Consider the following 25,251-nt stretch of genomic DNA (forward strand, 5'->3'; position numbering starts at 1 on the left):
AGAAATCAAATCAAGATGCTGAAGATTCTTAAAACCCTTTTGAAGATAAGAAAGGCATAAGGGAGAGATTTCCATTTGTCATTTCATTTCCTTTCCTTTCCTCCACTCTCTAAGATTCTACAGCATAACCTCAGAGATCGCATTGAGTTTTTTTCCCTAAATACCACCCATGTTTGAAAAACCAGATATTTTTTTCTGTAAATGTTAAGAAAGATATTTATCCATACCATAAAAGCTGAAATAGTCTAAATATGATCCTCTCTTCTTATTGCTGTATTAATGTGGGTTTCCTCACCCCGGTTGGCCCTAATGTATGGTTAAAATGAACATGTGGCAGTATCCTTTGGAATTGCTTGGCCCACTCACAAACCAAAACCACTTCTCTCCAGATAAATTTTGCTCCAATCAAAACAAAAAAATTTTTTAAAGTCAATTTACCATCATAACCCGATCTAACCAGAGCACCTTAACACCACCCCACCCTTTAATCTTTTTATGAGAAGGTTATGCCAGTTAATGGTTTGGTGTTCTTGGGATTAAAAGGATTACAAATACACCGGTAGACAATTTTCATTTCCACCTCAGTGCACCTGTCATAAAGTAGACTTCGTATTGTTTATGGCTTCTTGGGACCAGACTGCCTTGAACGTTTTATGGTGCGAGATCAGTCTGCAGAGGCTCCGTCCCCAGTGCCCTGGGAGAGGGTCCACCCTGCACCCTGAGAGAAATCTCCTGGTTCTGTTCTGACACCAGGGCACCCAGTGCCTTCACTCCCTTGTCTTCAATGCCCTGTGGTCAGTGCCTGCAAATACCTGCCCGGTCTATGCAGCATAGCAAGTGGGCTCTGAGATGGCATAGGTGCCCACCGGGAAGTTACAGAACCTAGCCCGGTGTAGGGCTTATTAGGGGAGTGGCTAGAGAAAATGTTGACCACTTTGTTGATGGGAAATTCTGGGTTGGTGGTCAGGTTCACCAGTTTCAGTAGGTCAGTAGGTACATTGTTTTGTAAACAGACCAGCATGCCATCTCTGAACACACACCCCCATGGCTTCATACACCTAAATATATACCCAAAATGACATTCGTCAATGTCTCTGCACAGTCGGCTCACTCGCTGAACAATCCTCTCCGGAGCTGGGTTTGTAGGTAACTGAAATGGAGCAAAGGCAGACTAAAGGAAAAATTATTTATGTTTGTTCCCTGTTTTTTTCTCTTCTTTCTTTACCCCTTCTTTCCTCCTCTTTCTCTCCTCCTCTTCCCTTCCCTTCCCTTCCTTCCTTCTTATTTCTTTTTTCTTATTGCGGTATAATAAGCTTATAGCAAAGTACACAATTCCTATATGTTAACAAACTTTTACATGAATATACACCCATGTAACCCAGATCAAGATACAGACTATTTCTAGCACCCAGCAGGCTCTCCTACAACCCTTCAATCAGCACCATCCCACCCCCTGAGAGGTAGCCACTGTTCTGACCATAGGTAAGTTTTACATTCAGGTCTCTTTAAAGATGACCTTAGTGATAGGATACCCTAATTAGCCTTCACTGTATCCTTCTGATCTTACCTGGGTATGGGTTGATATGTGACACTCCCTCACTTTGGAAATTATTAGTAGTGATTACCGAGGTTAAATCATGCCTGGCAGTAGAGGTTTTCCATATGTTCTCTCATTTAACCCTCAGGAACATGGTCTGGGAGGTAGACACCATTGTCCCCATTTTACAGATGAAGAAACTGAGACTCAGGTTGTAACCTGAAGCAAAAAGATCCTGTAGGCAGGAAGTGGGGAAGCCACATTGGAACCCGGCTCAGGCACCGAAGCCTGTTTCCTTTAGCACGATGCCAGCAGGTACTTGCGTCCATTATACATAGAAGAGTCTGAGCAAAGCCAGATTATTTTTCATATGAAACTGACTTCAGTCCTCCCTAGTAAAGCTTGAGGAAAGATTCTAGAAAATTTTACCAGACTACCGTGCCATTGGTCATTGTGGCAATATTTAATGCCCAGTGGTCATGGTTTCTGAAATCCCCCTTTGAGGTGCTGTGTTCAGTCTTTAAAAAAGAAAGTTTACTTAAGTTCACTAGCAAAAATGTACAAATACAAGGAAAGGAAGAGCCTTAAAAAGGAAAACACTTGAGCCTCCCCCTGCCCCCTTATTTTTTGTCTACACACTGTGAAAAGGAAACTCAGAGTAAAAAGATAAGTCACACCTATTAATGTCCTTAAACTATTACCTCCAATTGTAGGACAGTTACTGAGAAGTAGACTAAAATAAGGTTCGATGGAACATGAGGATAAAGGAATTTGGGGGAAGTGTCAAAAGCACTACCGGAAACAAGGAATTACTTTTATTGGAGGAATGAATGATTTCACCTGTTTACTCGAAGAATCCTTAAGGGCTCTGGATCACATGGATCAAAAGCAAATATGTTGGTTTTAAGGTCATATTGTATCTTCTTCCTCCTTCCACCCTCTTTGGCATTTGGTGATAAGGTTTAGCACCTTCCCAAGCACAAAGAGATCAATTTGCCAACAATAAATGAAGAAAATGAATGTTTATGAGGCACGTACTGATCCAAAGGGGAAGCAAACTCAAGGCACTGCCGAGTTCAAGCAACTGACAGTGGTCAAGTGATTTCACCAAGAGCCGCTAGTTTGAAAAGTGACTTTAAAATGTTTGCTTGCGGAGTGCCTGGGTAGCTCAGTCAGTTAAGCATTTGACTTCAGCTCAGGTCATGATCTGGTGGTTCATGAGTTTGAGCCCCGCGTCGGGCTCTGTGCAGACAGCTCAGAGCCTGGAGCCTGCTTCGGATTCTGTGTCTCCCTCTCTCTCTCTGCCTCTCCCCTGTTCACACTCTCTCTTTCTCTCAAAAATAGATAAAAACATATAAGAAAAAAATTTGTTAATAAAATGTTTGCTTGTAAATGAAGAGATTAGCGTCAGACAGTGGACGCTGTTCTTATTTTAATGTATGGTATATTTAGACGTCATAAGGAATATGAATAGGCAACTATCTAGAGAGAATTTCCTTTTAAATACTAACCTCATAAGCTGATATTAATATGATCAAGATCCCCCTCCTCTATGAAACTTATCTGATCAGTACCCTTGACACTGCCCTATGTTCATTCACCAGTTGGAAATTCCTGCTTGTGTTAAAAATGACCATGTAAATCCATGGCTCTATATTTATGTTAGAGCTTCTGGGTGGAGGAAAGAGATCATATTCTTTATACCAAAACTTCACTCGTTGATCTAACTTTGGCATGCCACAAACTCTTTTAAGGACCGGAACCAGTCCTCCAGCTCTCTGATCTTCTACATCCAGCAAAGCTCCTTACAGTCAGTGTTGCGAGTGATAAGGATGATTGTGTTACCTGTTTATATAATGTCAGGTGCCCCTACACAATTAAAAATATTTCTCCACTGGCAACCTCCATTTAACTGGTAAATATGGTGGATGTTACACTGTTTACACATAGTGAAATCTCTTCTGAAAAAAGGGAAGTCTCACTTGGACTCTGCCACTGGGGCACAAATAGGACACTTGGGTAATTATTTGCAAATAATAATCTTGTGTCTTGCCCACTTCAGCCACTAATTGCTCAATGATCTCTCTCTCTAGTAATTTCTCCAGTTCCTCACTGCCATACTTTAGTCCTATCGACGTATATAAACTCTAGAAAAATTGGAATTTAGTTGATTTGCCTTGACATGTACCTAAATATTAGGAAAAATGCCTTTGGAAGAATATTTGGGAAAATTAATTGATGAGCAGTTCCATAGTCTGTTCATCCAAGAGAACTCAACAATCCAAATTCTGTTAGAAAGGAAAAATAGGCATAGTCCCCATCACATGGTTAACAAAGAAGATTGTTTAGTTTCTGGTATACTGTGTTGTTCTAGAAAGTTCTTTGGAACCAGTCATTAAATGAACAAGGTAATGACTTTGAGGGGACATTTTTGGTAACAGTGACTGAGTTCAAAATAAAAGTTTGAGTTGATGGGAACCAGTTTATCTGGAACAAAGGGATCTTTTCTGAAGTTGGTATATTGGACTGGGGGTTGGCTGTTGCCATGCAGGACTTAAAGGGAGGAAGGGAGAAGGAAAGTCAGTTCCCTGAATATGGTTAACTATATATCATCAGGAAGGAAATGAATTGGTCATTGACCTCATCTAGTCAAATACAACTAACTGATGGACTTTTTCTACTTTTTAGTGTCTTTGATAATCCCCTTCTTCTAAGTTCACACGTGCTTATAAATGTGGAGACACACACACACACACACACACACACACACACACACAACAAAGCATTAACAGTGCAGGGACCCTTAGTAGGCACATAAGTAAGGATCCACTGAGAAAAACAAATGTTCAGCCTAGGACAGTGAGTCATTCGTAATTCACATTAGGATTAAATAGGTATGAAAATCAAAGTCCAGTCCATACATGATTACTGCCATAACAAAATGGAGTGTGAATCAAAATCAAGTTGTACGTGTCTTCATTGTGTCTGAGTGAAGTACCTGCTTAAAATGATTAAAAATTATTTAAGGAAGTTAATCTGTGCAAACAGCATGGCAGATGGAAGCAACGGGGTTGCAGCTGCCAAGCCAGGGTACTAATAACCCAGCAGGTTGGTTCTTGTAGAGCGGGTTCAGGCAGGGTTGTATTATCAGCATGACATCTGAGCTGTGGCACAGGCAACACTAAGTTTCCAGAAGAAAATTACTTAATGGTTCATTCTTTAGTCAATACTCCAAAGCGCCTGCTGTCTTGAAAGTTGACCCTCTTCAGCCCACAGAGATGTCTCTGAGTTTCTTCTTAGAACCCGTGTTCATTCTTAGTCAACCAACAGATTTTTTTTTAAGTGCCTGCTACATCTCAGGCCCCGTGCAGGGTCGTATGGGGATAAAGTGGTGAACTCAGTGTAATGCCTTCATCCTTCTTTGCACCTCGTTTGGGAGGCAAAGAAATAGGCATTCAGATTCTACTGTCGTGAATACTATGCCAGGGGCGATCCAGGCACCTTGGGACCCCTTAGGAGGGGGACGGAACCTAACTGGGGGAGCCTGTGAGAGCTTCCTGCAGGAAGTAAGTGATGGAAGCTGGCCAGAGAAGAGAGAGAAAGAGTGTTGTAGGCAGAGAGAGCAGTTTCTGCAAAAGTCTTACTATTTACACCTTTTATTTGACATTTATTGATACATAAATATATATTTCCCATTTTAAGGCCAGGTTAAAAGCTTTTTCCCAGTAGAAACTCTCTTAGTATCCTTGGGTCTCCCTATAGAACCTGACCTGTGGTAACAGTTTGAAAAATGTGAATTCCCTTCCCTCTTTTCTGGAGCGTTCACCCCGAGGATAATACCTCTGTGGCAGCCTTCCTGGCAGAGGCCAGCAGAGTAGATGCCTGAGGGTGGAGAGGCTCCAGAGAGTGAAGACCCCTCTCTGAATTCTACTTTCCTTAAGGCCTGGCCTTAATAGGCTTCTCTAGGTGAGCTCCCTTGCCGTATGGGTATTATTGCTGAGCTTTATTTAACACCTAGAGACGGTTGATGCTATTTTAGGCCTCCAGACCCTTAGCCTAGGAGTTGAGGGGCAAAGTATGGAAAGAGCAAGGCTTGAGGGCCAGAAAGCCTGCAGATTTGGGCCTTCCCAATTAGCTCTGTGCTCCAACTTTGTGTCTTTATTTAACTTCCAGGTCTGTTCTGCTTAAAATCATTGGTCCTTGCCCTGAAACATTTGCCATTGATATTTCCTTCCCGTACTGCTAAAACCCTGGATTCTTAGAACCTCCTTTTTAAAAAATTTTTATTTAAATCCAAGTTTGTTAACATATAGTGTAATAATGGTTTCAGGAGTAGAATTTGGTGGTTCATCACTTACATATAACACCCGGTGCTCATCCCAACAAGTGCCTCCTTATAATCTTCTTAACACAGTGTCCCTAGCGATGCTGCCTCCGGGCTTTTAATCGTGTGCCTAATGTTTTCTCTTATTTTGGAGTTGGTGTAGAAAACAGCTGTGTAGTCTATTTTGAAAAAGAGAGAGAGAGCTTGAGCCATAAGCTAGCATCTGATCCCAACCTCTCAGCTTTCGGATGTTCAGGTCATGTCAACACACACTGACTGGCTTCCACCCATTCCAGGCTTCTCTTAGAGTTTGGAGATGTACTGAATTTGGTGTTGCTTGTTCTGCTGCCCTTGACTGCTCTTCCCAGCAGCCGTCCCTGTTCTCAATCCGTTTTGTGCACATGGTAAGCGATCTGCAGGTACTTGTGAATGGACGAGGACCAGCAAGTTCTCTCCATTCTCAGAGTACACTGGTCCGGCTCCTGAGATAGTTCCAAGTTTGTAACCCTTTGGGGCTGAGTGGCTGTCATCACAGGCAGCTTTCTACCGCTAATGAGTTGAGGGGTTTTTAGATTGGTCTGGGGGCTTAGATGGGGGACTTAGTGCTAAGCAGAGCTCTGGCTAATTTGCACAAAAAACGGAATTTGCTGGATAGCAATGGGGGCGGCTCACAGATACAACGGGCAAGCTGGAAAATCAGAAATAAGCAGGGATGGAGGAGGCCGGACACAGCCATGCCTCGTCGACGTGACCATAGGAAATCATAGCCTGATCAGCTCAGTCCCTTCACCTTTGTGCCTCTGCTTCAAAAGTCACAGGAGTACCAAGCTGGCCAGACTTTGATGTCCCGTGTCCTTCCACAACTCACACACGGGAGGTGCCCCCCTCACCACCACCCCCCCACACACACACACACAAAGTCAGCTATTGTGGGAGATAAAGTCTAAGCAACAAGGGCACAGCTACCACTCTGTAATTCCGAGTTCTTCATTCTGGTTTCCCCCTCTGGTTGTTTACCATTTGCGTTGTTCCCTTCCAGTGTCATTTGTAATGTGGTCAGTCAACACACACACACACACACACACACACCAGACATTCAAATCTATGCGGCAGACAGTCATTTTTTTGTAGGTGAGAGAAGAGTAAGAAATGAGTGGTTTCAGTGATCAAGTTTGGAAATTGCTCACAAAGGAGAATTGGAACTAATATTTGTCAAGCACCCACTCTGTGCCAGGAACCGTAATGAATTTTTACATATTATTTAAGCGTCATAGTAAGCCTTTGAAATGAGTAATTGTTATCCCCATTTTACAGGTGAGACACCTGAGGCTCAGTGAGATTAGGTCACTGTGCTCACGTATCGTTAATAGTAAGTCAGAACCAGAGTAATCTTCAGACTCGTATCTGTGAGATGTCTCAGCCTCCTGCTCGGTCTCAGGCAGTTTTGCCTTATTAATCCTTAAGTGGGATCATGAATAGTCCCTGTTTTGGTAAATGTCTCCTAATCCTTATGCCTTTGATCTTTAACCAGTTTTCCAGAGGCCCCAGATCTAGATCTTTGGCTGACCATTAAAAATTAAGTCTGACAAGCCAATGAAATGCCATTATTGAGAAGTCAGGGCTGGACGACCACACCTCACAACCTACTGGACTAGAAATTGGGGTGACCCTGACGTGAGACCTCCAGAGAACGACCCAGCTGTCAGTATATACTGACTTTTCCTGGCACCGGAGCCAAGGGAGAATATGGACAGTGCAGCAGATGGGGGCCCTTCTTTGCAGCTGCTCATGAATTCTTCCAGTGCCAATGATCTCCACCACCCAGTTTAGAACCCTCCCCCCAGGGCGTGGTTAGGAGCTAGGTCTATGGGGTGCAAATCCTTGTCCCCACCCCAGTGCTAGCAGTGGGCTTCCAGGTAAGGTATTCACCTACTCCAGGCCTCAATTTCGTCATCTATGAAATGGGAGTGTGGCGGTGCCCATTCCAGAGAGTTTGGGGGCAACTTAAATGAGATCATCCACATGAGGTGCGCTAGTAAATACTCACCAAATACCATCATCGAGCAGGTAGCTTTCTTCCGGGTTCACCTGCGAGTGACAAAGGCTACGTGTGAGAATTCTGTCTCACGTAAGTCCTCTCACAAAGGCTAGGTGTTTAAAAGGTGCTCGATACTCGTCACTTCACGGAAGAGAGATAAGGACATGGACCAGAGTTAATCCCACCCGAAATGTTCCCAGCATTCGCATCCCTTCACACGTTAGTTATTGTTACATTAGCTGAAGTCTCTTTCCACACTCGAAGATAAGCTCCATGAGGCAGGGACTTTGTTTCCTGCATGCCGGGAACAGTACCTGCCACAGAGCACTTGCTCCGTAATATCTGAATGCACGAATGAATGTTTTTTCCTACGAGAGGAAAACAGGCTGGCTAGAAACCTGTGGGCAGCCTTAGCCCCGGGACCTCCTGAGCCCCCGGGGTTAATGATCCCACTGTCCCACAGACGGCAGCCAGGCTTGGGTTCTCACGGAAGCTGCCTGTGCCGGTCCCTTGACCCAGCTCCAGCCAGCTCACCTGCAGGGCCCAGGGCACAGCTTTTCAGATTGGCAGCGGCTTAGTGTAATGTTGTAAAACTCACTGGGAATTGCTGCCATTTGGATTTATGATTTTAATTGTTTTATAGTTTATACTTGTGCCCTGCAGTGATTTTCCATCAAATCCGAACATTTATGTTTTGAAAAAGAGCAGGTGTGGTTGTGGGTATATATATCTTAACAGCTAATCTCTGGCAATAAAAACTATTTAACAGTCTTCAACAGATTAGGAAATTAGCATTTGTTTAATTAACCTCCATTTGGGGCTGTTAGTGCACGAAAAGAGTGAATTTTTTTTTCCTTCATAAGATGACAGATTTTGCATTTGTGTACTCTTAAGGCCTCAAGAGTAATTGTTTCCATCTCTGTTACCATAAATGAATAGGCAGGAATATATTGCAAAATTGGAAAGAGACCAACAACACCAAATATAATCTAACAAGTCACTTAAACTTCGTGATGTAAAACATACACTGTATACATGTTTCATATATACATACATGAATTATATAAATATAAATACATATACAAATAAATATTGCATATGTTAATCATGCTACATGTTTATTCATATATATTACATATATATTACTTGTTTTTATTATATATATATTTTGTGTTTGTGTGTGTGTGTGTGTGTGTATATATATATATATGCAATGTATAACTCCCCATATCTCTCTATGTCATATGTATTTATCATTACTTTATATTTATTACATATATATAATTTATTATATATATTACTTTATTATATATCATATTATACACAAAACAAAGTACCGAGTATGATTAATATGTGAGAGAGTTACATCTTCACTCATTGTCACACAACATGTTAACTACTTTATTACACATATATGTCTTTGTATATATACAGGCAACACATAGCTCCCAGCGTCTCTGTATGTATCTGTGTCTACAAATATTAATTTGTCTCTATGTGAATAACACTGTATACTTTATTATGTATATGTAATAAAGCACATAGATAATGCAGTGTGTGTATCCTAAAGCATAGAGTATGATTAGTATAATGTAGAGCTGTAGGTGGATGGGGAGATGTTGAGAATTCTGTGTTGCCTGGGCACATCCTCACAGCCATGTTCACGTCCTTTTTAGTTTTCACTACAGTTTAGTTTTTGCCACAGCACTTGCTAGAATAAATTCACAAGTCATAATTTATTTCGGAGTAGAATATTTGGAGAACTTATTTGTCGTATATCTGAAACACCCACAGATTGCACGTTTTTGTGCTTAATTTGGTCAAACAACGTGCTTTCTAGCTGAAAACTATTCCTCTCATAGACCTCATCAGTATCTCACTTGGTCTGGCCACTCTCTGGCCAGCTGGCTTACACCACAAACTGGCTCCATTCAAAACCAAATTAAAAGATGTTCTCTGTATAGGTAGAAATTGCTGCTTTCATACACCCTTGTGCTAGCTCAAGAGTAGTAACACTATTGCTCAATCTGGGGGTCCACTATGCTCTGTGTGCACCCTGTGCCCTTACTACCCATCCATGACCTTTACTGTAATGAAAGAGACTTTGTTTAAAAGCTGGGTATCACGTTTTCCCAAGGCAGAGATGAGTTAACCTTTTTTAAGTACCTCCCTCCATCGGACATAACTTAGTACTGTTTCATCCACATCTGTGGCCAAACAGCCTGCTCCAGTGTGAAGATCAATGCAGCTGGTGATTGCCAGCGAAGTCAGGGGATGAGCAGCACCCTGAGTTTTAGCTGAATGACATCAAGAAAATCCAGTCCTCCCAGGATGCTCCTAGGGGTAAATAAAAAGAAGCAGCTGGCTCAGGCTGGACCCAGAGGTGGGGTAAGCCAGTGGCCCCTAGAAGGGATCTAGGCCCCCTCCAGCCAGGATTTGAGACGTGGTATTGAAGCTGTGCCCCCTGCTCCACACCCCATCTTCTCTACTAACTCTCCAGAGTCCTGTCTTCAGTTTAGGCAGGTTCCCTGGGGGAAGTTATACTTTAAGGCATAAGTGCCCACCTTAGCTCAGTGACATTGAATATATTCGCAACTAATTCAAAGGGTTTTATTGTTTGGGGGAGGGTTTTTTTTTTTAATGTTTTAATGTTTATTTATTCATTTTAAAGGGAGGGAGGGGCAGAGAGAGGGAGAGAGAGAATCCCAAGCAGGCTGCCCACTCTCAGGGCAAAACCCAACACGTGACTCAATCTCATGAACCATGAGATCATGACCTGAGTGGAAACCAAAAGTTGGACACTTAGCCGACTGAGCCCCCCAGGTGCCCTGGGGGTAGGTGATTTCTAACTAGAAGGAAGCAAAGAAATATCCAGAGCACAGTGGCCCCCTCGGATGGAGCAGAAGAGTCCATGGAGGGCACCCAGAAGGCAGTGGGCTAGTAGAGAAGCGAGAGGGCTCAGGAAACTGCCCTATTGTTGAGCTGGGCTCTCTCTAAATCTAACTGGGAAGAGAAGGAGGCACTGGGTCCATCTTGGTTGGAGACTGGGAGGCTCCTGGAGAACACAGAGCTTGGGGGGGGGCGGGGGGGGGTGTCTGAACGGGGGTGTCTCTGAACAGGGCTTCTTCCTGAACAGAGATAGCTGCTGTCTTGTGCATGGGCAGATCTCCCAGGGTCACTGCAGAGATGATGCTTTCTTTCCTTTTTTCCCTGAGCAGAATCCTGGAAATCCCTTCCCTTCTTCCCACTGGCAGATTTGTGGTTTACAGTTCTGTTCTTTACTAAAGCTGTTCACTGGGCCAACTCTGGCACATGATACCTCTACTGATCTGGAAAGTATTTTCTTGAAAAATACAACTTATCATCATCATTTCTGAGTATGCATTGGAATATCTAAGCATAGAGAGAAAATCTCAATAAATATAAGTACAGGCAAGTGCCTTTATCTCTCCGAGCCTGAGGTGGATAGTTGGGCTTCCGTGGGCTTCCGGACTCCCCAGGCTCCTGAGTTTCCTCTCTGGTTGTCCCGTTAAATATCGGCCTTGCTCCCAGACCAGTCTTAACCCACTTCTCTTCTCAGACTGTTTCACCCACGCTCATTATTTCTCTAGCCCAAACCTTCATCTCTCACCACTTGGTCGGCATGTCCATTTAGACGTCTCCAAGTCACCTCAGACTCTGCATAGGCGGGTTGAGGTATTGGGAGACCCCTGCCCTCACTCGGAAGCCAGGACCTCCCTGGTGCGTGGTAGCGGCCCATTCAGTATTCATCAGGTGGAGTGATGGAGGCTGTCTGCTTTATAAATTCCACCAGATTTTGTCCTCCCTGAAGACACGGAGGGATCTCCCTCGCCTGCCTCCCCCTGGTGGGCCTGTGCCCTCTCCTCGGCCATTAGCTGAAGGCCTACACCCACGAGGAGACGTGTAGGCTTGAGCACAGCCCTGTCGCTGTCCTTGCAGCATGTATGCATGCATATACACGCGCACATTCCCATATTAACGGTTCTGATCAGCTGAAAAGCACCACATAGTCCTAGAAACAAATCCCTTGCGTGGCCAAATTAAACAAATACAAATGTAAGACGCCTTTTTTTAAGACTAATAAAATCTGTTTTCTGTCCCCTCAGAGGTCAGTCCACTTTCAGCTCCCTGGCCTCGCACGAGGCCTCTGCTATCCTCCAAGTAACTTGGGTGACCCCCACTTTGCAGGAAGACGTGCTTTCCCTACATCCCCCTCCACTTGTGCGGACTTACATTTGTGCTCCCTCAGCTCTTTATCTGGGTGGAGGTGACCCGTGAGGCGCTGACCGCTCTTCTAGCACGCGGCTGCCCATGTGGCTGGACGAGGAAGACCTACGCTGCCCTCGTTTGGGCAGCCGCTCGCCCTGCCCAAGGAGCTCGGAGAGTGGCGCTCTGGCCTTCCTGTCTGGGAGTCCTGGGCACGAGGGTCTAGAGTCCACTTCCGCTCGGCTCCCGACACACCCCCAGAAGGGTCACTCTTGGTCCTTTAGCCGGAGTGGCCCTCTCTGTGATGACAGAATGCTGGCCGGATTTTGAGCTGCAAATTGCTGGGCCCAAAAAGGGCGAGGTCGGCAGCCCTTACCTTCTAAGGGCAGCGGTAGCATCCTGCTTGTCCCTCTAGTGTAGAACTTACCACCCCAGGCATTCTGGCCTCATGTCCACCTCTCCCTCCAGACCCCGAGTACAGGGACTGTCTTCTCTCTCGGTATCCTCATGGCCTGCTACAAAAGGCAGGCTCTGAGTGGCAACCATAATGGAACATTACACAGTAGGGCCATCTAGGCAATGGGTGCGTTAGGGTTTGAAATCATGCCATTAACTACACCCTCACCAAGGTGGACTTAACACAGATCCGGCTCCTCCAGACGCTCAGCCAACAGTGAGTGCAGGCTCACTTGGCAAGGCTCTGGGGACCATGCTGGGAACACAAAGACACCGCCCTGGTTCTCATGGAGCTCATGCAGGGGAAAACCATTTACTCCAGGAAACAAACAAGCAACATCATTACAGGTTGTGGTCGTTGCAGCGAAGGGAATGGCTGAGGTGACAGAGATGAGGGTCAGGGTCAGTGGGGGACGAGTGGTGGTAGGCCATTTTAGACACAGTGGCCAGAGAGAGGCCTATGGAACGGGGATCAAGTCAGGGACCCTAGTGATGAAGAGTCTGTTCTCCAGGGAGATGGAACGGCGATGTGGCAAAGGTCTCAAGGCAGGAAAGTGCTGTTGGAGTCCCCTGTGGGGCTGGATGGATGGGAAGGTGGCGGCAAAAGAGGGAGGAGAGGGCCAGAGCCAGAGCGAGGGTCTGGGGCTCCCCTCTGACTGCCATGGAAGCTGATGCATTAGCGAAGGGGTTCTTCCTGAATGTAATGGGAGAACGGATGCAATCAGCTGCCTCTGATGGTTTGCCCTTGGCCTTAACAATTTTTAATAATAACATGTTTTAATAGTTCCATATATTATCTGAAAGCTTTTGTTCGGGCCGTCTGGCTGCCTGGGGCCATGATTCACAAATGTCCCTCCCTGCTCACTGATTCTTTCATCCTTTGATGGAGGATGTGTATTGAGAAGCTAGAGAGCATCTGGCAACTGGGGGACATCTCAGCAACCCCCATGGGGTGTCCATTGTGGGAGGCAGATCCTTATAGCCAGGACATTGAGGCAGGAGACAGGCTCACACTCCTGGGAAGCACCCAAGGCCCACAGACCCAGGTTTGGATTATGAGGGAGTACAGTGAGGGATGAGGCTGATAGTCCAGGCTGGTGGAGACCCCAAAGCACCTTGCACACTATGCCAGGAAGCATGTTTGTGGGGCGCCTCTAAAGAATGCAAGTGGAAGGAGAGCGTCGTCTGATTTACGTTTTCTATAAAAACGCCTGCTGGCAGAGATTTGCTCCAGAGTGGAAAGGGACACATTTGGTGTGCAACAGCCAGGACTGCAAGTTCAGACTTCATGGGCTCCAGCTGCCTTCACTTCCCAGGATCTCAGACGAGAAGGTCCTTGGGGATTGACTCATCCAGCCGTCTTTTCTCATATTTGAGGACAGTGAACTCAGAGAAGTGATTTGCTTGAGGTTGTCGTTGTCCTTGGACCCAGTCTGTACACCAAAGCCCATAAATAGCCATTTCCCAGTGCAGGTTGATTGATGACCTGGAGAGGAATAGGGGGGGGCCAGGGGTAAGTGTCATGATGGTCTGAGGGATCCATCCCACTGGCTGGGGACACAAGTCAAGACTTATTTCCCTTCGGTGGAAGTCAGGATATTGTCTGTGAGTGTATCAAGCTTAAGAATTTGCTTTCATGAGATGCCTGGGTGGCTCAGTTGGTTAAGCATCAGACTCTTGATATCAGCTCAGGTCATGATCCCAGGGTCGTTGGGCTGAGCCCCACATCAGGCTCTATGCTGAGCATGGAGCCTGCTTAGGATTCCCTCTCCTTCTCCCTCTCCTTCTCTCTCCCTTCCTCTGCCTCCCCTCCCCTCTCAAATAATAGTTAAAAAAAAAAAAAAAAAGAATTTGCTTTCACGACTGTGGGTTTAAAAAAGTAATTGGACGGGGCACCTGGGTGGCTCAGTTGGTTAAGCGTCCGAATTTGGCCCAGGTCATGATCTCACAGTTTGTGAGTTTGAGCCCCGCGTCAGGCTCTGTGCTGACACTTTGGAGCCTGGAGCCTGCTTCGGATTCCGTGTCTCCCTCTCTCTCTGCCCCTCCCCAGCTCATGCTCACACTCTGTCTCTGTCAAAAATAAATAAACTTAAAAAAAATTTTAAAAAGTAATTGGACAATCATGCAGTCAAATAAGTTATTCTACAGTGCTTCAATTCCAAGTCTTCATGTCCAGGTATAGCCCCAGGCTATTTATTTTGGCCATGAAAGGAGTACCGTTTCACCCCTCAGATTTCTAGAGGTCAGCGTAGTAGCTGAAGGCCTGCTGGTCAAAACAGCATGGTCTAGCTTATTAGTTACGTCTTATAACCATGTTGCCATGAGTCAGAAACAACCATCACCCCAATAGCAACAACTGTGTTGTCAATCCCACAGCAGCACAGCTATAAATACAATGTTCCACACTGTCCCCACCCCCCCGCCCCGCCAAACAACATAGCAAAGTGATTCAGAGCATGGGAGTTGATATCAGGCAAATCCACTGTGTCGCTCCCCACTTGTGTGTCCAGGGCTAGGTAAATAACCCCTCAGACCCTTCTTCCTCATCTTTAAAATTGGGGTGAGCACTGGGTGTTGTATGGAAACCAATTTGACAATAAATTTCAAATAAATAAATAAATAAATAAATAAATAAATAAATAAATAAATAAATAAATAAATAAAAAGAAAATGTAGATAACAATAGTCCTGCCACATTCCTAGGCTATTGGTAGGATTGAATGAGATAATGCATTTAAAGATTTAATGCTGAGCCTGGGCAAAAGCATTTGGGGGAAAAAATGTAGTTAATTGTTTTGTCCTAAATTATTGAGCTTTTCCTATGGAAAGACTCAGAGATTTCCCAGCATGCTGGCCCGGAGTGAAACATTACCACTGACTCTCAGCTCAGGTATCAGCATAGCAGTGGAGAATTTTTAAATCATTTACCTCGACTCTGCAGCAAATTCTGCTTTTCTCTTTGGTGAGAGGCATGAAGGGCAGTTTTACAGGCTCCGTGCTTGCAGTGCCATCTGGCCCGGTGTGGTGCTTGAGTGATTTGGCTTTCCTGGGTGTGCTTCGGGGTGGCTGCCACAGAAGGAGCCAGGAGAAAGGACATCAGCTGGTCACCAACATTTGCCACAGTGTCAAGGAGAGTGTGCTATCCCAGAGGGGAAAATTGTCTTTCTTGTAAATGTGTTGTTAAATTTACAAAGGTGTTTAGCGACATCTGCCAGAAGGGCCTATATTCCCATCTGATTAACCACAATCATGTGCTAGTCTCCACTATTTGTCCAAAAACAAGCAGAGTTTCTTCATAATCTCCCCTGAGGGGTCTGCTCTCTGGTGATTGAAATATTTGGCATCCTGAGAAGTAATCGTTCTAATCTCTTATCTTCAAGTAAATGGAAGAATTTGCTATCATATGTGTGGCATTCAGGCCTGAGCTTTGTGGAATTAGCATGCCAGAGAAATATTCCAGTGAGCGTAGCAGCAGGGAAATGAAGGCATTAAATTTTATGGAGCCTGGTTGATGAGGATGGGGGCATGTGGGTCTCTTCCTTTGGGGTGAGTTTTCAAGTCAAGCAAAAAAAAAAAAAGTTCAACTTTTTCTTTTCTTTTTTTTTTCTTAAGTTTATTTATTTTGAGAGAGAGCAAGCAGGGGGAGGGGCAGAGAGAGAGGAGCAGAGAGAATCCAAGCAGGCTCTGCACTGTCAGCACAGAGCCCAATGTGGGGCTCGATCCCACAAACCATGAGATCATGACCAGAGCCAAAACCAGGAGTCGGATGCTTAACTGACTGAGCACCACCCCCCCGCCCCCAGGTGCCCCTGTTCAATTTTTTTCTTATGTGTGAAAGTTCTCAACTTGTGCCAACCCTTTGCTAAATGCTTGTGGTTTACAGAAGAGTTTTCTGGCCCTTATTCTTGGGGGATCTGCCAAGTTGGGCAAATACGATTTCACAAGTAGGAAAGGATGATTTTCAAATAAGATGGCTGAGGCACAGCGGGAGGAAAGCTGGACTCCACCCAGCTTCTGTTGTTCAGGTCCCTGCTCACCTCAAGAGCCTTGGTGCTCCCCCCACCCCCACCCCCAGCCGGGCTATGCCGCCATGTTCTTTACAAGTTGGGGCTGTTGTTGGGAGAAAGAGAGATAAGGTGTGTGATAGCACACAGTGAGCCACAAAGCACAGGAACAGATTCATGCTGCTACCACAGCTGCTCCCTGGCTGTGCAGAGCGCCTACCCCCAAGGGCCTGGGAAGGTTGCTGAGGGTCTGGAAGCTGTCGCATCAATCCTGATTAGTGACACCTGTGCTGCTCTACCCCCTACTCCTTAAACCACGGCCTCCACCTTTGCTTTCTCCCCTGGGGCACTGGTGTTCCCCTCGGTGCGTGTGAGGTGTCGTTCCCCAGGCCCAGGGGAAAGGAATCCGTGATTTTTTCAGTGGACTAGACTAAAAGTTTCAGTCTCTTTCCATCTCTCAAGTATTATTTGACACTTCCCCCGTATGTTATAGTTACATATACTTTGTAGTTGTCACCCTACAGAGTCTATCTCTGTGGTTTATACACACTAGGAAGTAATAAGTACTTCTCAAAGAGTTTCGGGACCTACTCACCTGCCCTCACAGGGCATGCGTGTTTTAAGAAATGATGGTTGGAGACCCCTGGAGACTCTTAGAGACAGTTAGTTACTCCTGGAGTAACCACCATGTATTGGGTACTATGCTAGAACTGTCACATGGGTTACATCATTTAATCATGGCAATTGTTACCCAGATTTTACAGATAAGGAAACTGAGTCCCAAAGATATTTGAGATTTTCTTGACTGTCTTTTGAGTTTCTGGAAGAGATCTGTGCTCCTATCTCAAGGGAGCCTTGGTTATACCATCCTGCCCCTAAATCACTCCTTCCCTGTCAGGAGCTGTGACCTCTCGGCTTCTGTATTTCCCTTCTCACCATGAAGCCCACCTTTATAAGGCCAAAGGAATTTGGAGTCCCATCAGCAGACAGAGATTTACAGCTTATGGATCTTACATTTGGTCTGAAAGCTGGTCACGGGTAGTTGTGTGGCGTAAGCCCAGCACCTCCTCTTACCAGCCATGCACGTGTGGGTAAGCCTCGATTTCCTAAGACGTTTAAAAAGATTGGTTGATGGTATATCAAATGTCCACAAGGCTGGTGTGGTCAGGCTTCCTGTCTCCCAGGATAAAATGGCAGAGGACATTCCAGGCAGATGTACCCTTTCCTGATAGCTTTGCTGTCAAATCCCTGTTTGGCTTAATGATCTGGGCCAGACCATCTTGGAGCTTTGATCACTGTTTAAGACTTAGATTAGGGCAGTAACAGTCCACCAGAGGTCCTGTAGGGGATATGTGACAATGTGTAGAGCCATCTGGGGCCTTGTGAACTTGGCAGGGCAGGGGGGTGTGTTGATAATAGCATCTAATATGCAGAGGTCAGGGTTGCTACTGAACTTCCTACAATGCACCAGACAGCCCCCCGCAACAAAGAATTATCCAGCTGCCAATGTCAATCCAGCTCCAAGGACGAGAAACCCAGGACTAGAGGGGGGCACAGTACACCCTGTTCCTTACCCTCTTCCCCACACCTCATTTGGACCTCTGGAAGCTGGGAGAGAAAGGGAGTTTCCATGGAATTTCTCACAAGTCCTCAGTCTAATGGAGGTCTAGTCGCCTTCAGTCAGGTACCAAGTGACAAGGGCTATGATAAAGGCATTCTGCCTGAGGAAGTGCTGGGAGGGACCCCACCCTAAAATCAAAGACTACCAAATATGCTCACTATCACCATCGTTATTTAGCATTGTTCTTGAGGTTCTAGCTAACACAATTAGGCAAAATAAGTAAGCTAAAAATGTAAACACTGAAAAGGAGGAAGTAAAAATGATCAGCGACGACAGATGATTTGGAAAATCCAGGAGAATCAACTGGAAAACTCCTTTACAAAAATGAACATTTGGGGCACCTGGGTGGCTCAGTTGGTTGAGCATCCGACTTCGGCTCAGGTCATGATCTTGCAGTTTGTGGGTTCGAGCCCTGCATCAGGCTCTGTGCTGACAGCTCAGAGCCTGGAGCCTACTTCGGATTCTGTGTCTCCTTCTCCCTCTTCCTCCACTTGTTCTCTGTCTCCCTCTATCAAAAATAAATAAAATATAAAAAAAATTTTTTTAAATAAAGAACATTCAGTGTAGTGGCAGGGCATAAAATGATAAGCAGAAATTAATAACTAGTAAATACATATGCAACCAGATAAATAATATGATGGAAGAAAAGACCTTGTTTATAATAGGAAAAATTTTTTTAATAAAAAAAAAGTTTTTTTGGAGAGAGAGCACGCATGAGTGGTAGTGAGGGGACGGGGAGGGACAGAGGGAGAGAGAGAATTCCAAGCAGGCTTCATGCTCAGCCTAGCACACCACAGGGGGCTCAATCCCACAACCCTGGGATAATGACCTGAGTTGGACACTCAACCCACGGAGCCACCCAGGCACCCTCAAGAAAAGACCCCATGTATAATTGGAATTTAAAACAGACAATAACAACTTGCATTCTTTAGAAGTGGATTCTGCTGTAATTATCATATAAACCCCAGACAACAGTGCTTTAAATAAGATACAAGTTTCTTTTTCATATGAATGCTAACTGGAGATGGGAAGTCCAGTCACCATTACTGGGGCTTTTGGTCCTTTTCTTCATGGTCGAAGGTGGCTGCTGATTCTCCAGGCATGATATCCTCATCCAGGCAGTAGGGAGAGGAAGGAAAGAGAAGAGTAAGCTTCTTCATTTTGTGACTTCACACAGTTGATTGGCTAGAACAAAGTCACATAACCACACCCAGCTTTAAGGAAGGCTTTGAGTCCCAATTTATAGCTACATCACTATGAGCAGGGCTCAAACAACAACAACAACAATAGCAGCAACGTTCTCTTACTGAGGAAGAAAATGAGAAGGGGTATTGGGACAACCAGCAGGCTGCCATTAAATACAACAAGAAATGCACAAGATCTATAAGAGAGAACTTTCAAATGCCCCTCAAGGACATTAGACTTTAACAAATCGGAAGACAAACAATATTATTGGATAGGAAGACTCAACATCATAAAAATATCAATTCTCTCTGAGTTAATTTATAGCTTTAGACATGTTCCCAATAAAAACATCACAAGGATTTTTTTTAAAACAAGACAGATGATTCTAAAGTTCATATGGAAAAATAAACAAGCAAGAGTAGCTAGGAAATTTTAAGAAAGAAGGGGATCAGCCCTACTGGATGTGAAAATGTTTTATAAACCCACAGTAATTTAAAAAGTGTGATATAGATCAACATCATCAAATGAAGAGTACATAAATAAGTCCAAATGCTTATGGAGAGCTAGTAACAGCATTTGAAAAGGTGGTGTTTCAGTCCATGAACTATCCAACATATGGGATTGGAACCCAAGTTGGATCTCTGCTTCGTACTTTTATCAGGCCAAATTCCAAACACGTCAAAAGACTTCTATTTATAAAATGAAAGCAGGGGTGCCTGCGTGGCTCAGTCGGTTGGGCATCCGACTTCGGCTCAGGTCATGATCTCACAGCTCTGTGAGTTCGAGCCCCACGTCAGGCTCTGTGTTGACAGCTCAGAGCCTGGAGCCTGCTTCGGATTCTGTGTCTCCCTCTCTTTCTGCCCCAACCCACTTGCATTCTGTCTGTCTCTCTCAAAAATAAATGAACATTAAAAAAACATTTTTTTTTTAATAAAATGAAAGCAGAAAAGTACAAAGGGGGATCTTGGGAAAATGCTTTTATTAACTTTGAAAGGGGTAAATCCTTTCAAATTAAGACATAAAATCCAAAAACCATAAAATAAACCACCATAAGCAATATCAAAAATTAACCTGGGAGAAGAATTTGCAATTCCTCTGCCACTCAAAGTTCACTTCCTAATCTAGAAAGAGCTCCTTAAAAAAAAAAAAAAAAAACCAATGAGAAACAAACACCATGAAATAAAAACGACAGCAGTTCACAGAAAAAAAAAAAATACTGATATCTTTTAAACGTATGAAAAAATATTCAAACTTACAGAGAAACTTAAGAATATACTGAGATACTGTATTCACCTATCAGACTACCAGAAACTCACTGTTTTCACCTGTCAGACTACCAGAAACTCAATAATGTACCATTTGGCAAGGAGGCACTATCATGGACTGCTGACAGAAGTGTAAATCGTTGGGGTGCCTGGGTGGTTCAGTTGGTTAAGTGTCCAACTTCATCTCAGGTCACGATCTCATGGTTCATGGGTTTGAGCCCAGTGTCAGGCTCTGTGCTAACAGCTCAGGCACCCTCCCCTGCCCATACTCTGTCGTCTGTCTGTCTCTCCCTCTCAAAAATAAATAAACATTTAAAAAAAAAAGTGTAAATCCTTCAACCTCTAAGGAGGGCAGCTTGGCAACATCCATCAAAATCTACATTCCCATTCTATCTGACTCAGAGATTTCCTTTCTAGAAAGCATGTACGGTTACCTTCGTATATTTATAAGCATCTTTACAGCAGCATTGTTTGTAATAGCCCAATAATTGCAAGCAAGCTAAACGTTCCCCAATAAATATGGTAGAGTGTTATACAGCCACAAAAAATAGCCTCTTTATGTGCCAAGACAGATCTCCAATACATATAACGGAAAAGGTAACGCGCAAAACAGTGCATGTAGTAAGGTCGTGATTAGTTAAAAGGAGGGACGTGAAGTGTTCTTATTTATGCGTAAAATGTGACCAAGACGATACACAAGACGTGAATAAAATGCAGTTGCCTGGGGCGCCTGGGTGGCTCAGTCAAAGCATCTGACTTAGGCTCAGGTCATGATCTAACAGTTTGTAAGTTCAAGTCCTGCATCAAGCTCTGTGCTCTCAGAGCCTGCTTCAGATCCTCTGTCTCCGTCTCTCTCTCTCTCTCTCTCTCTCTCTCTCTCTCTCTCTCTCTCTCTCTCTGCCCCTCCCTTGCTCACTCTCAAAAATAAACATTTAAAAAAATTTTTTAACATTTATTTATTTTTGAGAGACAGAGGCAGAGCATGAGCAGGGGAGGGGCAGAGAGGGAGGTGGACACAGAATCCGAATCAGGCTCCAGGCTCTAAGCTGTCAGCACAGAGCCTGACGCAGGGCTCGAACCCACAAACCACGAGACCATGACCTGAGCCGAAGTTGGATGCTTAACCAACTGAGCCACCCAGGTGCCCCTAAACATTTTTTTTAATGCAGTTGCCTGTAGGGGGAAAATGTGTCTGGAGAACAGATGCAGTAGGGAGAATTTTTATTGTTATGTATGCCCTTTGGGTTTTAGAACATATGAAGGCATTGTCTATTTAAAATGTTGAAACTATTAATTTAATAAGTAAAAGCTAGTCATATTGATTCATATATAGGGGAAAGGATTTTGCTGTATTTTTTTTCCACTATTAAAAAAAAATGACCCCATTCCTTTAAAAATGTCCCCAGTCCTCAAATGTACCCTGCCCTTATATTTGAGGACTGATGGGGGTTAATATCTAGTCAGAAATCCCTCTTTGCAAAGCTATCAGTCAACAAGTTCGATGAGAACCCACTATGTGCCCGGCCCCTGACCTGAGCGCCTGGGGAACACCTAGGAAGGAGAAGAGCCCACTCACCCTGCCCTGCGAGCTGGGCCTCAGAGCCAGCAAGGCTGAGAAACCATTGTTCTGATCTCCTTCCCAGGGAAGCTTTAGAGACCCCTCAGAACAGGCAGCACTAAAAGCCAGCAGGTGAGGAGATCCTGGGGCCGGAACGGCAAGTAGAAAGTGGAGGGGGGGGGCGGGGGGTCTTGGGGCAGCAGTGCGGCCCAGGAGGAGGGAGGGAGAACCAAGAGGGGCCACCACCCTCAGCCAGCCATTCAGCAAGCAGGATTCCAGGGACGCCACCTTCCGTGAAGGCCCCTGGGCCCCTATGCCCTTGTAGGGAAGGGCGTTCTCTCCCTTTTCCTCTGCCTGAGCAAAACATGGCCCTGGCTGTGCCATCCACTGAAACCCCACTCAGAACTCACTGAGAGCCTAGCACCAGGCAGGCTTAGTCCCAGCAGTGTGGGTAGTTTTCTTTTTAAAGAGACTGAAGACCCCCCAGGAGAATAAAGTTTTAATTGTGGCATCTCTGGTCCCCAGGGGACTTTCCAGCTGCGCCAGTCTCCCCTGTCACAGAGGAAAGGAACTTAAGTCACCATCTCTTCCATGAGACATGGTTTCATGTGGGGAGGCAGAGCGCTAGAGAAACACACACAGCAGAGGGGAAATTTGAAGAGGTGAGTAGTGGCAGGATTTCTGGCATCAGCGGTGGGACAGTGTGAAGATGTGCTTTAGCCTGGGGCCTCCCTTCCCCACAGCAGAGGGGACAGCTGCCCGTGGACTGCCTACAGAACATACTCGGCCCTCGTGGTCCCCCTGGGCCTTCAGCATGGGGTGGCTTCTTCCCTCGGGGAGAAGAGAAGGCAAGGAGCAGGGGGACAGTGTGTACCTGGGCCAGGGCTAGGACAGGCAGAGAGCAGAAGAGGGAGAAGAAAGACATTCCACCTTCTCTTGTCCTGAGTAGGAATCCTGAGCAGAAGGAAGTGCAGAGTTGAATTTTTAGAAGGGCAAAGTTCAGGCTGGCTTGGAATCTTCCGAATCTCCTCCATTCGTACAAAGCAGAGTGCACCCTTCCAATGACAAGGCTTTAAAAGAGAGGGCTTGAGAGGGAGCAGGTGGGGCCTTTCTAAATTGGGGCTGGTGGCTGGCATTGGAAGAAGACCACCAACAGGAAGGCAGGAAGTAGAGGAGTGTAGTACACAGAGGCAAGAACACCAGATTTTAGAGCAGAGGACCCAGTTCAAGTCCTAGTTACATCAACCCCCTCGTCACCTTCCAGAAATCACCTACCTCTTTCCAGCTTCCACTTGCTTACCGCTGCCACGATAATAGCAAAGCATGTTCTTCTGAACCCTTGTTCAGAACATGAATGTGGTTTGTAGACCACAGAGGTGCTTTCCACATGTTTGTTTATTGCTGCTACAATTGTGAGTGTTGCCATGGTGACCATGGTGCGTGCGTGTGGGCCTTGACAAGGCAACACTAGATTAGGGAGCAGCAAGGGGCTGTAACTCAGTAGGGCACATAGGTTCACCTCTTGACGATGCCAACATTTTCAGATGGGCAGACAGAACACCCACTCCCCTCCAACTCAGTTTCCTTGTGAAGGAAGTGGGTGTAACGGTATAAAGGCCTGCTACTTCTACACAAACTATCTCAACCCTTTAGACAAGCAGGAAAGTGTCATCCCAATTTGATAGACCAGATAACAGACCCACAAGGTGAATTCACCAGGGCCATGCCACAAGAGGGATTAAAACCCAGGCTTCCTGTGCCCAAGTCAGTGTTCTTTTCCCTTCCCTCCCACCCCAGCCAGAGCTGAGCCCTGACCACACACAGTGGCCAGGGTAGAAGGTCGAGGAGCCCAGTCCCAGTGGCGTGGCTTGGTTGGGCTCCCTGTTCTTTCTGTAGTTCACAAGCATCTGCTTAGAACAGCATATTTTATGAGCTTTCTCTTTTCTCAAGAAGTCCCAGCTGTAAGCGGAAACAGGGCTGTGGGTGCAAAGCAGGCAGGCCCTGAAATGTTTCCTGCCCCACCTTTGCACTCAGGCCCAGATCTCTGATGATGGCTGAAGTTCAAATCCAGACGCCAGCAGACTTGTGAGAAAGGCGCCTCTTGCTCTGTGTGCGGGGCAATGGGCCTTCTTTGTAAGACCCTGGCCCCATTCCAGAGTGGATGCTGAGGGAGGTCCAGGGTGAGGACCTCCATCTGACAGTCTGGGTTCTTCTACGGGACAGGGTTGGGGTTTGCAGATTTGGTTGGTAGGGGAATTCTTATCCAGAACTTCAGATTTTATACAGGATCTTATGTAGAACCCCAAACTGTAAAGCAGGATGCAAGAGAGCTACACTGACTGAGGCCAGCAGGCCCCCACCCACCCTTTGTGGCCCTCACTCACTGCAAGGAACCACCTGGTCTCTGTAGGCCCTGGTCGTTGCCACCAGTGTGTCTTCCCTCCTGTCCCCAGAACCTTTCCCCCCTCTGCCTGCTTGCCCAGAGAAGACAGACCTTACAAATAGATCATGCTCATGCAGGCAGGTCTCTCATTGTCCTCAGCAGGAATTTCAAACCCCTCTTGCATTCTAGGCTCTTTGGGGTTGGTTTCAATCTGCCTGTCTTGCCCCGCCATTCACTGGAGCCCAATTCTCTGGTCCTTTCACTGCCTTTTACACCTGCTGTGTTGGCTTTCCCTTCCCTCCCACCTTTTCTTTTTGTGCCCTTTCCAAACCTAACCATCTCTCCAAGCTTCTCTTGAGAGTCCTTTTTTTTCTGAAGCTCTCCCAGCCTGCAGCTGCTGTCAGTGGTCTTCCCCATGAAACACAATAGCTCACATAGTCGGTGTCCTGTAAAGTAGCGTCTGATCCTTCTGTGGTTTTATCTGAGTCATTGATGTTACTATGCATTAGTCTTGTCCCTCCAACTGATCCCTATGGTTAACCCATGAAGGAAGGGGGATAAGTTGCTTCTCTCTCTCATATCAAGGTCTAAATAATTTGAATTGCAGCACATAGTAGGGCTTCAATAAATAGCTGCTGATTTTATTAAACCAC

The 25,251-nt window shown here is 45.4% G+C and overlaps 1 protein-coding gene and 1 long non-coding RNA gene across 7 annotated transcripts in view; one reads left to right on the forward strand and one right to left on the reverse strand.

Annotated features, from left to right (window-relative positions):
• PRKCE (protein kinase C epsilon) overlaps positions 1–25,251 on the forward strand; it is a 497,130-nt gene that overhangs the window by 432,792 nt on the left and 39,087 nt on the right. The gene's annotated exons all lie outside the window — the stretch shown is intronic.
• LOC107181145 lies at positions 13,987–23,944 on the reverse strand. 2 transcript variants are annotated; one of them, XR_001511948.2, is made up of 4 exons: positions 23,491–23,944; positions 19,200–19,392; positions 15,511–15,682; positions 13,987–14,068 (listed from the first exon to the last, which is right to left on the reverse strand). It is a non-coding gene; the product is annotated as an uncharacterized LOC107181145 (long non-coding RNA). The 2 variants fall into 2 exon arrangements; XR_006215689.1 differs by lacking the exon at positions 23,491–23,944 and having other exon boundaries at positions 19,200–19,785.

This window comes from Panthera tigris, chromosome A3 (genome assembly GCF_018350195.1).
Source record: "Panthera tigris isolate Pti1 chromosome A3, P.tigris_Pti1_mat1.1, whole genome shotgun sequence".
Classification (NCBI taxonomy): domain Eukaryota; kingdom Metazoa; phylum Chordata; class Mammalia; order Carnivora; family Felidae; genus Panthera; species Panthera tigris.